This window comes from Vigna unguiculata, chromosome 7 (genome assembly GCF_004118075.2).
Source record: "Vigna unguiculata cultivar IT97K-499-35 chromosome 7, ASM411807v1, whole genome shotgun sequence".
Taxonomy (NCBI): Eukaryota; Viridiplantae; Streptophyta; class Magnoliopsida; order Fabales; family Fabaceae; genus Vigna; species Vigna unguiculata.
The window spans coordinates 17,941,480-17,948,858 of NC_040285.1; positions in this window are offsets into that span (position 1 = coordinate 17,941,480).

Here is a 7,379-nt window from a genome sequence, read left to right on the forward strand (position 1 = left end):
ACTCGCTAAACACAATTGTTGCTTTGCAACACTCTATCACCCTTAATTTTCCCCTTAATTATGCGTTAATATTGGTTTATTGCAAGAAAACGAAAATGGACGGAGATGAGGTTTAATTGCCATTCAACAACCATTATGAGATACAAGCCAAGGTTCGAACACACAACCACACCATTGTCAAGTCAATGCACAACCATTCAACCAATTCATGTTTCATGATAATTCCTATACATCTAGGAATTTATAATCACTCATCCTGATCAAGAATATCACTAAATATAATAAACTATTAAAATAACATACAAAGACTCAAACCCAAGTCCTCTCACATAACTAAGTACTCTTAACCACTTGAGTTAGTACTATTCCACATCATAAACCCCAACATTAAATGTCATAAAGGTTCTCACTACCCACATTTATTAAATAATTATTAATTTAATTATTTAAATTTCTCGGGTCTTACAAGAAAGTACCCTTAGAGAGAAGTTAGATAACTCTAGAAAAGTGATTTTTAGAGAGATAATGTGTTTTAAAATAATGAAACTCGTTCATAACAATTATATTTATAATAAAACCGATTAATTATTAAAATAATCAAGCCTCATTATTTTAAACCACTTTTAACTCTAAAATGCCATTTTCCAGGTCTTTACACCTCCAATTTCGTAGCCCATCATCCTTTCCAACCCAAAAGGGGCAAAACCTCCATGGATGAAGAAGGAGGCCCAAGAAGAAGAAGGGAAAGCTTCCTAACACCCCTAGAAACCTCCAAGAGACTCTCTGAAGCCCCAAAAGTGTTTCTCTTCATGAAAAATGAGGAATCCCCCTAAAACTCTCATAGAAACATGATTAAATACCCATATTTGTGTATCAATGTCGACATTCTTGCCCAATGACTTTATTCTCGTCCAACAAGACCTAAAAATCAATGCTCTCTAAATTTTAACACGTTAGGCAAGCCATATTTTATCCTAACAACTCTTTTTCACCTAGCGAGTAGCTAGCTCTCTAATAAACTCTTTAGTCGAATCAAGTTTATACAAAAATGATTTCCTCACTAGTGTAGTATAGCATGAAAACTCAATATCAATTCAAGGAGAGACACTTAAGTTGAGTGTTTATCAATGCAAAGGAAATCTACTAAATTTAAGCTAACTAATATATCACAACTATTCAATGGAATTTTTGCATGAATTCTATCCTAAGCTAACATGTATTGCATGGAAATAGATTAAAATGAATACAACCTATTTACTAATGATGTACTCCCTAATGTGAAAGTCCAAATGCTCAAAACAATGTAGAAATGGTCATGATGCAAATTGTTTGTAGAAATACCTCCAAGAAACTACATGAAAGCAAGGTGTTTGTGAAAATGCCTACATGAACTAAGAGTATGCATTATGCAATGCAATGAATTTGTACCGTACCTAGCCAAACTCAACCAAGTAAACAAATATACACATCAAAACCGCCTAGCATCTAGTGCCCGGACACCACCAGCACAAGACATCTAGGCAAGTGGCCGGTCAAGGCCGACTACTTACCTAGAAAGTTAGCTAACATCGATGCTCCTCCTTCAATAGGTCCCCAGGGCCAGTTTTGGGGCCCAGGCCCACTCATGGCCCAAGCTAGGGCCCAGGTCAAGACCCAGCCCATGCAATGGTCAAACGTCATTAATGTTCTATAAATACACGTGGACCCCATCATTTAAAGGTACGCATTCATTAATTGCTGATTTGACTCTTTGAGAGCTTTGACTTACTTGAGCTTCAGAGATTCTTCTGCAGGTAACCCCTCCTGGGTTCAAGCCGACATGTATTGAATGGGAAGAGGCCAACTAAGGAGATAGCGGACTACATGGTAAGGTGACACTCGTGCCTAACTTATCTTATTTGTCCCTCTGTAGGAACAGAATTCACACACAATCTAAACAATTAAAATGATCCTAGAATGCAAATGAAACTTACTAAATCTATTAGAATCAGAAAATTATTGTTCCTGCAAAGAACAAATAAGATACATTAGGCACAAGTGTCACCTTACCCATATAGTTTGCTATTTCCTCAGTTGGCCTCTTCCCGGTTGGCACATGTCTGCTTGGACCCAGGAGGGGTTACCTGCAGAAGGGACTCCGAAGCTTAAATCAGCGAAGGCTCTTTAGAAAGTCAAATAAGGTTATTAATGAAGTAATGAATGCGTACCTTTAATTTGTGGGGTCCATGTATATTTATAAATTATTAATTATGTTTGACCATTCCATGGGTTGGGCCTTGGTTTGGGCCATAGGTGGGCCTGGGCTAATGCCCAGGCCCTTAGTCTTGACAATTGTGGGCTTACTGGATTTTAGGAGTGCTTTGATTTCGTCAAGTTTCTTAGAGTGGTCGGTGTAGGCCGATTACCCCTTTAGCGGCTTGTGCCGCCATTGCTCATATGTCGTCCTAGGCTGGTTATTCCTTTTAGCGTCTTAGGTTATCGGTTTAGGCCGGTTAGGCTTAGGTCAGCCTAGGCCGGTTACCTGAATTACTTCACGTGTAGATATGGTGATCGTTTATTATTATTATTTGGTTGAATTGGCTAGGTGTGGTACACCAGTTCCCCAGCCTTTGCCGATATAAGTATGTCGGTGAAGGATGATATATGCTTATGTACTAGCGAGGCCGGCTAGGTGTGATACACCAGTCCCCCAGCCTTTAAGTGTGATGAACAGTGTTAAGGCTAAAGAAGGGAAAAGGTTTGTAGCAGGTGAAGGGGTGTTAGAGGTCTAATCAAAAAGGGGTTTTTGCGCCGTCGTTCCTGATACTCATGGCCTTTGGTGTGCCTTGTGTTGATTGGTATGGGTTGTGATTTTTGGCGGGAAGAAGTTTTATCGTTTGTAATTCACGCTTATAAATGTGGATTTCGCGAAGGGTTTATGTTTGTTAGTTCATTTGCGAGAATTTCATAATCAGAGACTTTACGTGTGTTATACCTGCCCGACTAGTTCCTTGTTCCTGCCGACATCTTTTCAAAAAAGGTATGTCTAGTAGTAGTGATAGTGTGTCGTTGTCTTCTTCCAGTAGTGAGAGTATGAAGTCCGGGAGGAGTGTAGGTAGACATGTTGAGGAGGAGAGTACTAGCCCAGCGGTTGTGGTGGGCAAAATTCTGATGGAGACGGTGACTGAGGTGCGAGAAGACCCTCCTGAAGAAATAATGGAGAGTAACTGGCCGCCCAAGGCCGGTTATGAATGGATAGCGGCTGATGTTCGTAACTAGTCGTCTTTGTTTCGGTGGTCCTGTCTACTGAACTCTTGGTTGAATTGCACCCCTGTTATCGTGAAAGGCGTGAACCGGGGTATCGTTTCCTTGGAGCGGGTGAGCGCCATTGAACACGTATGTCACAGCCAAGAAGGGGCGACTGAGAAGTTTTTTTATATGTATATGTGTCATTTCTCCCAATTGCATGTGAGGTTACCACTAGATGACTTCACCACGGGGGTACTTCGTGAGCTCAACGTGGTACCTACACAGTTACATCCGAACAGTTGGGCCTACATGCAAGCTTTTCATGTTTTGTGTCAATCATTGTATCTACAACATTCTCCTCTTGCATTTTTATATTTTTATGACACGAGGCCCCGCCAGCCGACTACTTGGTTATCCTTGGTGAGCCGTCCTAGTATTAGCAGATTGGACGCGTTCTCACAGTCCTTCAAGCATTTCAAGGATGGTTACTTTAAGGTTGTGGTGAAAGAGGAGGGCAGGTCCTATTTCCTTAATGCAGATGGGAGTACAAAATTCTCGTTTAGTTGGACGGGTAGCCCTTCTCGGTACAAGGACATGGACACCGATGAGTTGTCGGCGGCAGATAAGGAGGTGGTGGAGGTCTTGATGAAGTTTTCTAATAAATTGCCCACTAAGGGCTTAGTTAGGGTTTATAATTCGGTTCACCCGATTATTGATATTGAAGGGATCTGTTTATGACTTAAACTGTCTTGATGTTTCTAAGTTAACTTAACTGGATCTTGGTGTATTTTTGCAGGGCACATGGCTTAGTCCAGGAAGAAGAACTTGGCACTTTTTCAAGCACTGAGGAAGGAGATGGCCGCGAAGGCCAAAACAGTTGGGAACACTGATGTTCCAAATTTATAGGAGTCGCTGGTTGAGGTACACGTACATGGCGGCACTAAGAGGAAGGCTGAGTTATCGGCTCGACCCGATAAGGGTAAGGACTTGAAGAAGGTCAGGGCGGCTTTGCTTGGGTCGGGGGCATCGAGTGGGGCCAAGGACCAGAAGCCGGTTTGATAGAGCTGCCGAAAACGTCTGTTAGGAAAGACATCGATATTAATCTGCCAGAGACAGTCATCAACTCTATTGACAGTATGGAGCTGGATCATTTGGTGAGGACTATGGTGGAATTTGGAAGCAAGGCATTGATTTTGAGTTGCCGGGTTGGCTCGTTGTATCGCCTGGAAGTAAAGGAGGGAAATCAGGAAAAGGTGGAGGAATTGTAGGGGAAGGTTGATAAGTTCGCGGAGGAGAGGGCTGCATGGAAGAAGGAGAAGGAAAGTTGGGAGGAGGAAAAGAAAAGGTTGGGAACCTGGAAGGTTTGCTGTTTGGATTCAGAGGGTAAACTTAATCAAAGGATAGCGGACCTGGAGGTGGATTATGATGAACTGAAGGAAAAATATGAAGGCGCCGAAGTGGAGCTTGATGACTTCAAGGGTTGTATCATCAGAGAGCACATCAATGGTTCTAGAAGGGATTGAGGAAAGCGGCCTTCTTTTATCAGGATGTTGATGCAGCTGATTCAAAGTTTGATGTTAACAAAGATGTGGTTGATGCGTAGCTTGTTAACGAGGCTGAGAGTAGTCCGGAGGAAGAGGTAGAGAAGGAAGCGGTAGAGGAGGAGAAGGAAACGGAAGCTGCTGTGGAGGGTGACGATAACAAGGCGACATAGGACCTTTATTTTTTATGATTCGAAACTGGTTATTAATTCTATGTCTGTAATAATTGGTACACTATGTTTGTAACGCTCCGTACACTATTTTACTTTACTTTTAATGTGATTAATGTTTTGTGTCTTATATATTGTTTGTCTGATGCCAATAATCTTGACATATGCCATGTTTGGCGAACTCGATTTATATTGAGGGTGTTCGACCCCGACCGTTTACTTGTGGTAAGTGTGGGAAACTTAAACGAATTGACGTCAAGTTAAGGGTGTTTGACCCAGGCCGCCTACTTGTGGTAAGGGTGGGAAACTTAAACAAATTAACGTCAAGTTAAGGGTGTTCGACCCAGGCCGCCTACTTGTGCTAAGGGCAGGGAAATTAAACGAATTAACAACAAGTTACGGGTGTTCGACCAAGTCCGCTTACTTGTTGTAAGGGTGGGGAACTTAAACTAATTAACAACAAGTTAAGGGCGTTCGACCCAGGCTGCCTACTTGTGGTAAGAGTGGGGAACTTAAACGAATTAAAAACAAGTTAAGGGTGTTTGACCCAAGCCGTTTACTAGTGGTAAGGGTGGGGAAATTAAACGAAATAATAACAAGTTAAGGGTGTTCGACCCAGGCCCCTTACTTGTGGTAAGGGTCGGGAACTTAAACGAATTAACAACAAGTTAAGGGTGTTCGACCCAGGCCGCCTACTTGTTGTATAGGTGGGAAACTTAAACGAATTAACGTCAGGTTACGGGTGTTCGACCCAGGCCGCCTACTTGTGGTAAGGATGGGGAAATTAAACGAATTAACAACAAGTTAAGGGTGTTTGACCCAGACCGCCTACTTGTGGTAAGGGTGGGCAACTTAAACGAATTAACAACAAGTTAAGGGTGTTCGACCCAGGCCGCTTACTTGTGGTAAGGGTGGGGAAATTAAACAAATTAATAACAAGTTAAGGGTGTGCGACCCAGGCCGCTTACTTGTGGTAAGGGTGGGGAACTTAAACGAATTAACCACAAGTTAAGGGTGTTCGACCCAGGTCGCCTACTTGTCGTAAGGGTGGGGAACTTAAACGAATTAACAACAAGTTAAGGGTGTTCGACCCAGGCCCCTACTTATGGTAAGGGTGGGGAACTTAAACGAATTAACAATAAATTAAGGGTGTTCGACCCAGGTCGCTTACTTGCGGATAAGGTTGGGAAACTTAAAAGAATTAACGTCAACTTAAGGGTGTTCCACCCAGGCCCTTTACTTGTGGTAAGAGTGGGGAACTTAAACGAATTAACAAAAAGTTAAGGGTGTTCGACCCAGGCCCCTTATTTGTGGTAAGGGTCGGGAACTTAAACGAATTAACAACAAGTTAAGGGTGTTCGACCTAGGCTGCTTTCTTGTGTTAAGGGTGGGGAACTTAAACGAATTAACAACAAGTTAAGGGTGCTCGACTCAGGCTGCCTACTTGTGGTAAGGGGGGAACTTAAACGAATTAACAACAAGTTAAGGGTGTTCGACCCAGGCCCCTTACTTGTAGTAAGGTTCGGGAACTTAAACGAATAAAAAACAAGTTAAGGGTGTTCGACTAAGGCCGCTTACTTATGGTAAGGGTGGAGAACTTAAACGAATTAACGTCAAGTTAAGGGTGTTCGACCCAGGCCGCCTACTTGTGGTAAGGGTGGGCAAATTAAACGAATTAACAACAAGTTAAGGGTGTTCGACCCAAGCCGCCTACTTGTGATATGGGTGGGGAACTTAAACAAATTAACAACAAGTTAAGGGTGTTCGACCCAGGCCGCTTTCTTTTGGTAAGGGTGGGGAACTTAAACGACTTAATAACAAGTTAACGGTGTTCGACCCAGGCCCCTTACTTGTGGTAAGGGTGGGGAAATTAAATGAATTAACAACAAGTTAATGGTGTTCGACCTAGGCCGCCTACTTGTGGTAAAGATACGAAACATAAAAGAATTAACAAGTTAAAGGTGTTCGACCCAGGCCGCCTACTTGTGGTAAGGGTGGGGAACTTAACAAATTAACAACAAGTTAAGGGTGTTCGACCCAGGCCGCTTATAGTGGTAAGGGTGGGGAACTTAAACGAATTAACAACAAGTTAAGGGTGTTCGACCCAGGCCGCCTACTTGGGGTGTGGGTGGGGAACTTAAACAAATTAACAACAAGTTAAGGGTGTTCGACCCAGGCCGCTTTCTTGTGGTAAGGGTGGTGAACTTAAACGAATTAACCACAAGTTAAGGGTGTTCGACCCAGGCCGCTTCCTTGTGGTAAGGGTGGGGAAATTAAACGAATTAACAATAAGTTAATGGTGTTTGACCCAGGCCGCCTACTTGTGGTAAAGGTAGGAAACATAAACGAATTAACAACAAGTTAAGGGTGTTCGACCCAGGCCGCTTTCTTGTGGTATGGGTCGGGAACTGAAACGAATTAACAACAAGTTGAGGGTGTT